The 12,324-nt window shown below is 42.3% G+C and overlaps 2 long non-coding RNA genes across 2 annotated transcripts in view; one reads left to right on the top strand and one right to left on the bottom strand.

Moving 5' to 3' along the window:
* Nucleotides 1–10,653, top strand: part of LOC118829351 — a 60,963-nt gene extending 50,310 nt beyond the window's left edge. The window contains exon 2 of the long non-coding RNA XR_005008993.1: nucleotides 10,318–10,653. This is a non-coding gene — a long non-coding RNA (uncharacterized LOC118829351). The remainder of the gene's footprint in view (nucleotides 1–10,317) is intronic.
* The window catches only part of LOC118829352, a 54,442-nt gene continuing 43,435 nt past the window's right edge, over nucleotides 1,318–12,324 (bottom strand). Inside the window, exons 2-3 of the long non-coding RNA XR_005008994.1 lie at nucleotides 2,224–2,392; nucleotides 1,318–1,622 (exon numbers count right to left, since the gene is read on the bottom strand). This is a non-coding gene — a long non-coding RNA (uncharacterized LOC118829352). The remainder of the gene's footprint in view (nucleotides 1,623–2,223; nucleotides 2,393–12,324) is intronic.

Here is a 12,324-nt window from a genome sequence, read left to right as displayed (position 1 = left end):
TAACAGCTGTAGGCTTCTTCCCCTCCCTTTTACCCCCAGCAACAAACTGCATTACCCTGGGAGTTCCTTTATGAAAGAAAGGTTTTCATCTCTGTGAAATAAGGCCCTTGCATGCTTGAATAGTCTTGATTTAAATTTTTTTTCCTCCTAGACTCCCAAATCTATCTTTATGATAATACATAGTTCCTAATACTATTTTCCAAAACAGAAAAAGTATGTATATCTATGCAGAATTATCCCCAAGATTTGTACCATAGAATTACCAGGAAGGTCAAATATTAAAAATTTTTAGGGACACAAAAGATTCTGAGAACTCTGAAGGAGTCCCTTAAGTTACTTGGTCACTTATCTGACTGAATGAAATGGACAAAGGGCAGCGGATTATAAGTCAGCACCCCCTTCCCAAATTTTCTCATAGTTACTTATATATTTATATGTGTACATGCTGTTTCCTCCATAGAATGTAAGATTCTTGAGAGCAGAAGTTTTTTTGGGGGGTTGTCTTTTATCCCCAGTGCTTTGCTCATAATAAATGCTTAATAAATATTTGTTGAATTGAATTAATTAGTTATTGTTAAATTTAGGTTTCTTACAGTCATAATGAAAGAGACAGAAGCATGAGTGTTACTAAGCAGTGGGTAATCATACAAGGCAAATCAAAGAGGTTTTAGAACTAGAATAGACTTTAGAGATAATCTAGTCCAATTCTCTTATTGTTAAGATGCAGAAACTAATACCAAGAGAGATTGAGTGATTCATCTAAGGTAGCATCCTTGTTAGCAGAGGTCGCACTAGAACTCATGACCTCTGATGGTCAGTCCAAAGATCTACTTTACTTTATTTCTATTTGCTTTTGGAATTCAAACAGACAAACAAGCATTGGCATTCTCATGCTCCTTGTCTGTTCCTATGTCTACATATCTGACTGGCAATTGGGAAAAAGTCTCAAGGGCAGAGAAAGTATAGACAAACCTAGGTTGTCAAGATAATCTTCAAAGTAGATAGATTCCTTAGAGAATGATGAATGAGAACTGACTGAAATGGCTTTTTTAAAAAAAGAACTTAAATGCCATAACGATCAAATAAAGGGATTTTAAAGCATAGAATAGAAACCCATTCACCCAGAATCATTTTCTTTGAGCTGTCAAGAAGCAAGGAGTTGCACAAAATAACTACTACTTTATCAGAATGAGTCTGTTCAGGGACATAAGGGACCTTGATATCCAAAATAAACATATTCATTTGGCACTGTTTCTCTGCTGTAAAATTTTTTGTTGGAATTTATTTTGGAGGCAGAACCTTATTTTAATTGCTGTATGACATTTGGGAAAGTATTAAGTCATGCCTTAGATGTTAATCTGAACATTAGCATTTTTATTCCAAAACCAGTTGGTTGGCTCTCTGGTTGCCCTCAAAACAGAATACTTACAAGGGTCCCAAACAAAGGAAGGGAACATGTGAGAAGCAAGATAATGTGTCTATTATGGCCCAGCTGCTTGGATTGGACCTAAGACATGTATGATCAGCTGAACATCTTTACGTAATCCAAAGAATCCACAGGGATCTCTCACAGTGGAATGGCAATTCTCTGCCCTTCAAGAGAAGTATGGCAGCATGGTGGACTGAAAAAAAAAAGTGAGCCATAAGATTTGAGTTGCACTCCTAGCTCAACCACTAATTAGCTGTGTGAATCTGGGTGGGCTGCTTATCCTTTCTATACTTCAGGTTCTTCATCTATAAAATAGGGAGTTATTGCCACTTAATAGATCAGTTAGGAAGCATTTACTAAGTGTCTGCTGCTTGCCAGGTGCTGCGCTAGACACCAGGGATACAAAGACCTAACCCACCAGAGTAGTGAAAGCTGGAAGAGCAAGCCCAAAGGCAAGACTATGTAAAATATATATAAAGTACATACAAGTTAATTGGAGGGGTGGGGTATACTATCCAAAAGAGGAATCAGAAAAGACCTCATTTAGCAAATAGCTTTAGAGCTGAGCTTTAAAGAAAGCTGTCTTTTCTGGAATCTGCTGGGAACTTTCCATACTAGAAATTTCCAGCTCCCACACAACTTTGCTAATTGGTGCCTCCCTTCCTGACATCAGAGATACAGAGTCAGTCAGACTCTGTCTGAGAGAGACCTAACCCACCCTCTAAAACACCTAGTGCTCTTCATCATTCCTGAACTGCCCTGATCATTGGAGAGAATATGAACCCAAGTCCTACCTATTGAACCGGGAGGAGCAGCTCTTAATGGAGCAGCCTCTTGCAGGACCAGCATGAACTCCTTTCTTGTCTTGCGGAAGACAGAAGAGCATCAATAAACCCAGGTTTCATCCCTTCCTTGCTCTCACATGTATCTTGGGGCTTCCTCAGTGTGGAGGGTGGGTGATGCCTGAATGTCCATAGGAATGGGAAGGAGAATGAGCCCAGAAGTAGTATCATCACTCCCTGCTTCCCTCACTGACCATGTCATGAGAGAGACTAGACCAGTAACAATTGCCCCGTCTTTGAGAAGAGAAAGAACAAAAAAGACAAATCAAGAAAGGCCAAAGTCATTAATAAACTGTGCACGTGCTCCAACTGACCTTCCCCCCACCATCCCTCCTTCTCCCTTCTCTCAGTCCTGAGGGTTTAAGCCACATAGCCTTTCTTTAAATGTGCCAGATAAAGTTCTATTATAGACCCACTTGATTCTTCTGTGAAATTTCCTTTAAGTCATGGGGCGGACCCTTGCACTAGCCTGGAATATCTACCTACCTCATAGGGTCATTGCTGTCCAATGGGATAATTTTAAAAAGTGAAAGTGCTTTGAAAAGTTTAAATTCGAGGTAGCTAGATGTCAAAGTGGATAGAGCACTGGGCCTGGAGTCAGGAAGATCTACATTCACATCTGGTGCCAGACCGTCACTAGTTATGTGACCTAAGGCAAGTCACTTAATCTCTGTTTGCCTCAGTATCCTCAACTGTACAATGGAGATAACAGAACCTACCTCACAGGGCTATTGTCAGGATTATGAGATAACATTTGTAAAATGCTTATCACAGTACCTGACACATAGTAGGTGCTATGTAGGTGTTTATTCCCATCCCCCCATTCCAGTAAACTTTTAAAAATTATAATCATAATCATCATTGCTCTATCAAGAACATCTCTTCTAGTTTTCACTCTCGGTGCATTTTCCTTTCAAATGCAACTTCATTTTCTCCACGTTCATCTCCATCTGTACAATATTTTTCCAACTAAAAATCGATGCTTCTGCAAGGAAAATTGACTCCGTTGGGAAGGCCAGTTTGAATGCAGACCATAAAAGTCCACAGCAGCTGTGCTTCCATGGGAAAAGCTAGCATTACACTTTTCAAAGAAATATAACCAAAGAGGAAGGGGGAGGAGGGGAGAATAGTGGGGGAAAGAAAGTAGCAGAGATAAAAGTTTTGTTCCTTGTTATAGAAACATATGAGACTTTTATCGCACAAGAATGATATAAACAAAGTAAATCCGGAATCCAGCTCCTAAGTCCTGTCTGACAGAGACAAGTCCTACGTACTTAATCATCGTGGCTGGACTGGGTATTTACATTAAGTGGGGCTAAGAGGTCAGGTTTTATAGTCCTGTTGACTGCATCCTTCATTATAGGCCCGGCAGCACAGCAGAGATATGGGAACAGATTGGGGCTGGTTTTCTTCAGGGAAACAAATACACCGACTCTCTGGAAGTGGAGACTGAAAATCACTACAGCCTTGGACTAGGGAGTTTCTCATTTCCTCTAGAAATGTTGTCAATCCTCAGGGGCAGGGGGCAGGGGAAGAAAGTTGGGCCAATATCAACTTAACTGGCTTATTTCTTCCTTCACAAAATGTCCAATTTGTCCAAGAACATGGTTGGTCCTTAGCATTTCAGCATCTCAGACTTTGAGTCTAGACCTAAACCATAGATAGCCCTTGACGTCTTTCTATCACTATGAGAATAAACCAACAGGATGACTGAGAATTCCTGTGCTTTAACACAGAGACTGCTGACGATGGATGTCACTGAAGGGTACAGGAGGTTGACAGGAAGAAACAAGGAGAAGGAATGTGAAGGGTATATATGTAGGGCTGGGGAGGAAGTGAAAAGAGATTTGCCCCCGAAGTCATTTATAAAAGTGGGTATGGTATCTGGGCCTTGCTGCCTCACTCAGTGCTTTCATGGAGGTAGAATTAAGCTAGATTCAGTATCACTGGAAAACATTAGCCGCCCTGCTCCAGCTGTATACTTTGGAGTGTTGGGTGGTTTTCCTTCTTATTTCTAGAACCTTACACCAGAAGCAGACAAAGGAGAACAAGAGCCTTAAATCTGGATCAGGACATAAATAATCTGTAAGTTCTGGTTGGAAGCACATTATCTCCCTCTTGGAGGGAGAGAACTATTTGGTGGAGGATTGGTAGAGGGAACTATTTTTAGATACTCTATACCTTGAGAGAGAGAGAGAGATCCTTGGCTTCTGGCTTAGGCTTTGAGAGAGGACATATACATGGTTCCAGGCTCTCTTCCCTCTTGAAAGCTTCTCGCTTCTTTTAAGGTTCCACTCAGGCACCACCGTTTACAAGAGGCCTTTCCTAGTCTCCCTGTCCCCATAATCACTTTGCATTTACTTATCTTTGCATCTTCTCAGTAGAATATAAGCTTTTTGAGAGCAGAGATGGTTTCATTTTATGGATGAATAAACTAAGGTTAAGAGAAATTAAGTGACTTGTGCAGGATCCCATAAGGGTCTGACGCAAGATTTGAACTCAGATTTTCTTGATTCCAAGCCCAACGCTCTCTCTACTATGCCACCTAGCTGTCTCAATCACACTGACCTGATTCATTATTCTCTAAACTGGCAGGGGCCTGCCCTCCTGGCTCCACTTGGCTTCCAATCTAGACTTTAGGCTGCTAAGGGTGGGGCGAGGGATGTGGTTCCTAGTGGAGTGTGCTCTGTCTTCTGGACAAGAAGCCTTTGGAGGCTTCTTGGAATGAGTTCATTGATGAGCATTTAATAAACACCCACAGGGCCTTGGGCACTTGCCAGGATCCTTACTGAATAACTTTGCTTGAGCTGTCTCTGAGAGAGGAATGGTTTCTCTGGTTTGGGGAGGGTAGGAGGAAGTGTTCACTAGGATGCTCCAACAGAGGCATAGCATCCAGAATGCGAGAGGTATTAATTTGGTTGTTCTCTGCCCTGGTCAGACCACATCTGGAGTGCCACATTTTAGGAAAGGCATAGATGAGGCAGAGAAGAGGATGGCTAGAATCATGTGAGGGACAGAGGCCATGCCCTTAGAACACTAATAGAAAGAATCAGAAGTGTTTAGCCAGGGTAGAAGACTGAGGGAGGACATAGATGTCCTTGAATATTGAATGATTCTTATGTGTAAAAGGGATTAGATTTGTGCTTAGACCCAGAGGGCAGAACTGGCATCAAGAGATATATATTGCACAGATGCGGAACTAGACTTAATTAAGGAAAAACTTAACCATGGGTGCTATCTAAAAGTGAAATGTGACATCTTGGGAGGTGGTGGATTCCTAGTCACTGGAAGCCATAAGCAGAGTTTGGGTGGCCATTTGTCAGTGCTATTATGGGCAGTTAAATGACATAGTGGATAGAGTGTTGGGTTTGGAGTCAGGAAGAGTTTAAATACTGCCTTTCCATAATTACTTAGTTGTGCGACCTTGGACAAGTCACTTCTGTGAACCTCAGTTTCTCCATTTGTAAAAAGGTGATAATAATAGCACCTATCTCACAAAGTTTGTGAGATGAATGAGATAACATACATAACCCTCAGCTCAAGCTTGTTGCCATTGGAACACTAACTGAAAGAAGTGGGAGAGTTTAGCCAGAATAGAAGACTCAGTGACTTACCTTTGATTGCATGATGCAGACTATAGCCAATCCATTACACATTAAGCCTTAGAAGTGGAGCTGAGGATCACTAGTGGAGAAGTCCACATATACACATGGTACAACTAATTACTTCCAATTATAAGCAAAGATAGAGATATTTTTGGTTTCTTCACTATTATAAATTGTAGTTCTCATATGTCCATTAGGTTTTTACTAGTTTCCCGATAAATTTGTGTGGACAATATTGTTACTTGGTACTCTGTGCCTTGGGAGAGGAGATATCCTGGCTTCTAGCTTTGAGAGAGGATACACTTGGTTCCAGGCTTTCTTCAGGGAGAAGTCCCTGGAGGGAGAGAAAGATTCTGGGAAGAAGTTAACATAGCAAGGAACCAGCCCCTCAAGCATGTCTCTATCTTCCCAGACTGCCACAGTGGAATTGAGGAATTTCCCCCAGGTGAAACTGGGGACCCTCACAAGCACATCAGACCTCCCATGTTTCTCACTCTGAGATTTGCCAGGGCTCCCAGAGGGAAGGAGAGCACAGCCTGGCAATTGTTCCTTCCCTCCTATTTGACTCAAAGATGAAAAATACCTCATTGTGAAAGGAGCCCTGTTTTAGTCCTTAAAGACCAAAATGTCCATTTTCCTCCATAAGATTGTGAAGGAAAGAAGATAAGGGAGATTTGTGTGACCTGAATATTTTTCCTCACCTTCAAGAAGGGGAGCACATTTAGTATCTCTCTGTGCCTCAGCATCCTGAGCCAAAAAATGGGAATAAAAATCCTAGATGCCTTAGAGAGTAGGGAAAAGAGCTCACAAGAGAAGAATGTTCAGCTTAATTCTCAGCCATAAAGCAGCTTCCATTTAGCTTTAAACAAACCTGATAGCTGAGAGTTTGGGTTTGCAAAACAGATAAAGGAGGCAGTGATTAGTCTCATTGCCAGAGGATTCTTTGCTTAATAGAAGATTTGACTGTAGGGGTTCCTTTACACAGTGAGCCCCCTAGTGTGTTTCAAATAAATTTCGACTTCCAAAGTCCCAGGAGCACTGCTTTGCAAAGAGGGGTCCTTCTGTGAGGCTGTGAGATCATTCTGACCACGTGAAGTGATTCACAAAACAAGGTTTCCCACCCCCACCCCCAATCTAATCCCTTCCCTTGCCTTTGGGCTTCTTCTGAGGGTTTTTGGGGAACTAGACAAAGAAATGTGGATAGAGCACTGACCCTGGTACTATTTGGGTCTTGAGGGAGAGAGAGGGGAGGGAGCTAGCTGTACAATTATTTTGGAGGGAACCTTGGGAATTATCTTGTCTCACTTGGGTATAAATACCACTCAAGCAGTGCCAGAATGTGTTAGAGAAGGGAGAACCAGATATGGAGTTCCCAGTGAAGGACATCTGAATTTGTGCGTGCGTGCATGTGTGTGTGTGTGTGTGTGTGTGTGTGTGTGTATGTGTGTGTGTTTACACTCATACACAGAGTACTGGAGGGAGGAATGTATATATGTACTACTCAGTATTATATACACAAACACACACACACACACATACACACACACACACACACACACACACACGCACACGCACATGCACACACACACACACACACACGATACTGTATCCAGAGCAAGAAGTTTGTACAAGGTGTTTGAGAATATTTAGCAAATAATTCATATTCTATTGACATTAATCTCTTTATTTTATTTTTGAGGTGTATATCCATGATAAACTCTAGAATTTATTTCTTATCATAATGAATAGGCATATGGGAAAGTTTACTGAAAACTAAAGGGCATGGGGACCAAAAAAGATTGGGAACACCAAGACTTGACAGAAGAAGAACCTGTTTCATGGAACTCTGTTATTTTACAATTCAAAAAGAAAGGAGACTGTTAAGAAATCCTGAAAGCTTGGTTCAGGAGCCCAGAAGGTACTACTCAATCTGATATTTTAGGAGGCAGGTCTATGGAGTATTAATATAGGGGTAGCAGGAAAAAAATATTTTGAGATCTCCAGTCAGTTAGAAACTATCAGAACTTCTAGTTCCTTGGAGGGCTGGGGGGTTAGAGAGGGGAGTTCTCACTCTAAGACTGGTTCTCATCTCACTTTCAAGGCTGAGTGCACACATGTACACATTCCTTGCTCCAGTCCTGGAAACATGTGTTGCCTTGGTGACTTGATGGGCTCCACCCTGGTTGTCTGGCCATCTGCATTGTCTCTCTCATAAAGAATTTAAGCCAGCAGTATTCCCTACCCCTTCCTCTTCCCTTCCACCCCCCACTCCCACAAGAAATACCTAGCACAGAGCACACATAGTAAGCAGCAGGAGATTAAGGTCACCTCTTATCTTACTAGCCAGTTAAAAACACATAGAGATTTCTGAGTTCAGTTAAATTTAAGTTGCTTAAATGCTCTCCCCCATAACCCCACTAAAGCACGCTAGGGGCAAAGACAAGACACAAGCCATTTTTGCCACATATCAGACCTAAAAGCAGAGACCAGAAAAGGGGGGGAGGGGAGGGAATTCAGACAATAACTTTAGCCTTCTCAGTGTTATCTGTGGCTCCAAGAAGCTGTAGCTTCCACAGTGACCACACCCCAATAAAAACCAACTTGGCAGATGGGCCAAACCAAGCTGAGGGTAACTGACAGGCCTCAAACACGTTGGTAAGTTAGGGAGACATCTACCCCAAGCATGTGAAGGCTTCCCTGGGTGGAATGGGCAGACAGGAACAATTTATTCCAATGGCCTTGAAGGCAGCTAAGTAAAGTGCTGTGGAGCAGTTAGAGCTTGGTCAGACATTGAAGATGCCAAGGTCATCCACTGCATCTGAGCCATCTCCAGTCATCTAGACTTTTGTCCTGCCACTGGACTTCGATGACTCTGGAAGAGAGAGCGAGTCTGACCACCTTGTACATTTTTGCCACATATCAGACCTAAAAGCAGAGACCAAAAAAGGGGAGGAGGGGAGGGAGTTCAGGCAATAACTTTGGCCTTCTCATTATTATCTGTGGCTCCAAGAAGCTGTAGCTTCCACAGTGACCACACTTAAATCCAATTCACAAAAGAGCCAAGACATCATCTTATGATGTCATTGGCCGTCTTCGAAAAGGAAGAATGAACATCTCTAGTGCTTAACACAGCACCTGGAACCTAACAGCCACTTAACAAAATGGTTATTGACTGACTGAATGGAAAAGCATTTATTAAGTGTTTGTCATTGTGCCAAGCACTGGGTTAAGTAGTTAGATGTGAATATAGAAAAGGAAAGACAGACCCTATTCTCAGAGAGCTTCCATTCTAATGGAGGAGACAACTGACAAAGATAATTGGTGGCCTAGGGCAGGGTGGTACTTTGGGTAAGAAAATTACTGGCATGGTGTTTGGGCCTTAGGGAAGGGACAAAGTCATCTAGTTTGAGTTGTAGAGAATGTGAAGGAAAGTTATGTGAAATAAATCTAAAGATGTTGGCTGGATCCAGATTGTGCTGGCCTTTAAACACTAAGAAGGGGCTGTAGCTTTTCCTGTCAGAGATCAGAAAAGGGGAGGTCATTCCTTTTGCCAAACATAAAGGCTGAGCCAGGTTGATCCAAAGGTGGATGGTGAAGCTCAAAAAGGGTGGAGACACGGCAGCTTGGGGACAGTTTTGCCACTTGGTGACACGGGCAGACTGTAAGGCAAGGAAACATCTCCTTACCCCCAAGCAAAGAAGTACATTCCCTTGAATGTTAGAACCCTGGAGAAAAACCCTATTCACTTCATGTTAGTTACAGCTCTGGGGAACAGTGATGATAATTTGGCATGGATACTGAAGAAAAGTTCCCTGACTTGGGTGGGAGATTGGACTAGGCGATCTCTACATTTCTTTTTTTTTTTTTTTGGAGGGAAAAGGGGGAGACAATCAGGGTTAAGTGACTTGCCCAGGGTCACACAGTTAATAAGTGTCTGAAGTTGGATTTGAACTCAGGTCCTCCTGATTCCAGGGTCAGTGCTCTATTCACTGTTCCACCTAGCTGCCCCTACACTTCCTTTTAACTCCTCTTGGTTCCTATCTGCTCCTTCTGTAATGGTCACTAGAATAGAACACCTTTGATGGTATCTCCCCATATGGAGGAGTTTAGAGAGCCTGCTTTTGGAATAATCATGATGCCATGTGATGGAAGAACCTTGGAGAAATAAAAGCATCTGTACATTCTATAATCTGCTCTAGTTGGTTAACCACATGGTTGTGAGAAGCCTTTCTGATTGGCTGCATTGCTGGAATCAGAGGTGCCTTCAAAAAAAAAAATTAGTGACCTGAGCCTTGGCTATCTTCTCTTTGACTCTTCTCTTGCTGATTGATTCCTTTGCTGATGTCACCTGGTGAGAAGCAATACCATAAGGGAAGAAGCCTTGGGCCTTCTTCTATCTGAGGCTGACATTTGCCTCTGCATTTGTTCTTTTATGTTTTAGGTTCTTTTCCATTTTGGAGACTCTGACCTTGTGAGTTTTCAAAGTTCAAGTGAGTAAACCTCCACGATCTGGGTTTTGCAGCCAGCCCAGCATAGATGCCCTGAGAACCAATGAACAACCATCAGGACCCAGCCCAGTGATAACTGACACAAGATCTCACCAACAGCGATGCCATATTTGGACATGAACTTGGTGGAACCAATGTTATGCAGAAACTGAGTTGGGTCTGAGCCCACTCTCCACAGAGAGTGGTATGGGGAGAGTGTGCCCCTAATGTGTTGGGAGAAATGTTTGTACATTTGTTCTTTTAAGTAAATGTCCCTTTGAAATAGCTAATTCTTGTTATGTGATTAAATGGAACCAGAGCAGCACTATTCACTGTTACCTAAGATGTATATGTGTTGTGCGTGTGTGTGTGTGTGTGTGTGTGTGTGTGTGTGTGTGTGTGTGTGTGTGTGATCTCAGGGAGCTTGGGCTATTAGCATTAGAAAACAAACACCCTAAACCCCTAGAACACCAAGGGGGAGGTGTTACAGCCCTTGTTCTGGGAGAATGAGGCCATAGAACGTATACTACACTTCATTAACCAAGACCAGCTTTCAAAGAAACACCTGGGTGCCTTAGGTAAAAAGGAAAATAGAAAGAAGAGTCAGGTATAACATGGTACCCAGAGAAAAGAAGATATAAGGCCTCTATAATATGAAAGGCCATATTGTTAATGAACACCTTTGGGTCTTAGGAGTTAGAGAGTGGGAACATCTGCAATCAGTCATCCAAAAAATATTTATTGAACACCTACAATATTTGGCAGTGAAAGGAAAGCAGCAGATTGCTTTGAGTCATAGGCCTTATGTTCTACAGGCCGAGTTCTCTACTAGGTAACCTGATCCATTAATCCTTCCTAAGATATTGCCCCTTTCATGAGCCTGTGTCATGGTTAAACAGTGTCATTCCTGGAGTAATAATATGAAGGAAAGATTCTAATATGGAATTTCAGGCACACAGAGGTATTTTTGGTGAGGTGGGACCTTTGTGACTGTCTTGTCCTCTCACTATTAAGCAGCAGGTAAAGGGTTACATAATCAATCAGGATGGTGAAGGGCCTAGAATTGAAGGTGACAGGCATGGGGGGGAGGGAGAAAGCCAGTAAGGGGATAGCATCAGTTCTCAGGTAATTTAGAGATAAGGGAAAGCAGACAGAATAACAAAGGTGAAAAAGGAGTCAAAGGTGGATGATTAAGAATGCCAAAACTGAGCTGAAGGAATGCACAGGGCAGCCAGGAATGTGGATGGGATATGGTAAAAACACAGGGCAAGCCAGAGGCAAGAATTTGGAAAGCAGATCAAGAATGTGCCCAAAGCTCAGGCTGACACTGAGAACGATTCACGTTGGTGCACAATGACATTTCTTCAACTGGGGGCTTCCTTTTGGAAGAATTGGGCCAAAGATTCTCTCTTAATCCTTAAAAGGACCAAGATACTAGGATTCAGGAACCAGACAGCAACACCCTCAGGTCAGTCTTGTGCAGATAGCTTCAGCACCACTTTGGGGGCAACATAATCTTTCTGTAAGTTTCAATAAGGACAGAATATGTCATTTTCATGCCCCCTTAATTCAGCCAATTAAATTTAACAAGTATTTAATTAGAACCTACTGTGTGCAAGAAACCCTACTAAGCACAGATAAAAAGACAAAAAAAAAAAACCAAAAAACAAATCAACAACCCAGACCCTAAGGAGCTTACATTTTACTGAAAAGATAAGTAAATACAAGTTAAATTGGGGAGGAAGGGAGCATTAAAACATAGAAAATTCAGGAGGGGAGCCTTGATGGAAGCTAATGACTGTAAGGGGTGGAGATGAGAAGGACGTATAGTCCAGGCATATGGACAGCCTGTACAAAGCTCTAGAGTTTGGGAAATGTCTGGAACACAGTGTGTGAAGGAGAACAGGAAATGAATCTGTAAGGGTAGGCTGGGGCCATACCATATTTGGCTTCAAATGTCC

The sequence above is a fragment of the Trichosurus vulpecula genome, chromosome 8, assembly GCF_011100635.1.
Source record: "Trichosurus vulpecula isolate mTriVul1 chromosome 8, mTriVul1.pri, whole genome shotgun sequence".
Taxonomy (NCBI): domain Eukaryota; kingdom Metazoa; phylum Chordata; class Mammalia; order Diprotodontia; family Phalangeridae; genus Trichosurus; species Trichosurus vulpecula.
This window is presented reverse-complemented; position numbering and strand designations above follow the sequence as displayed.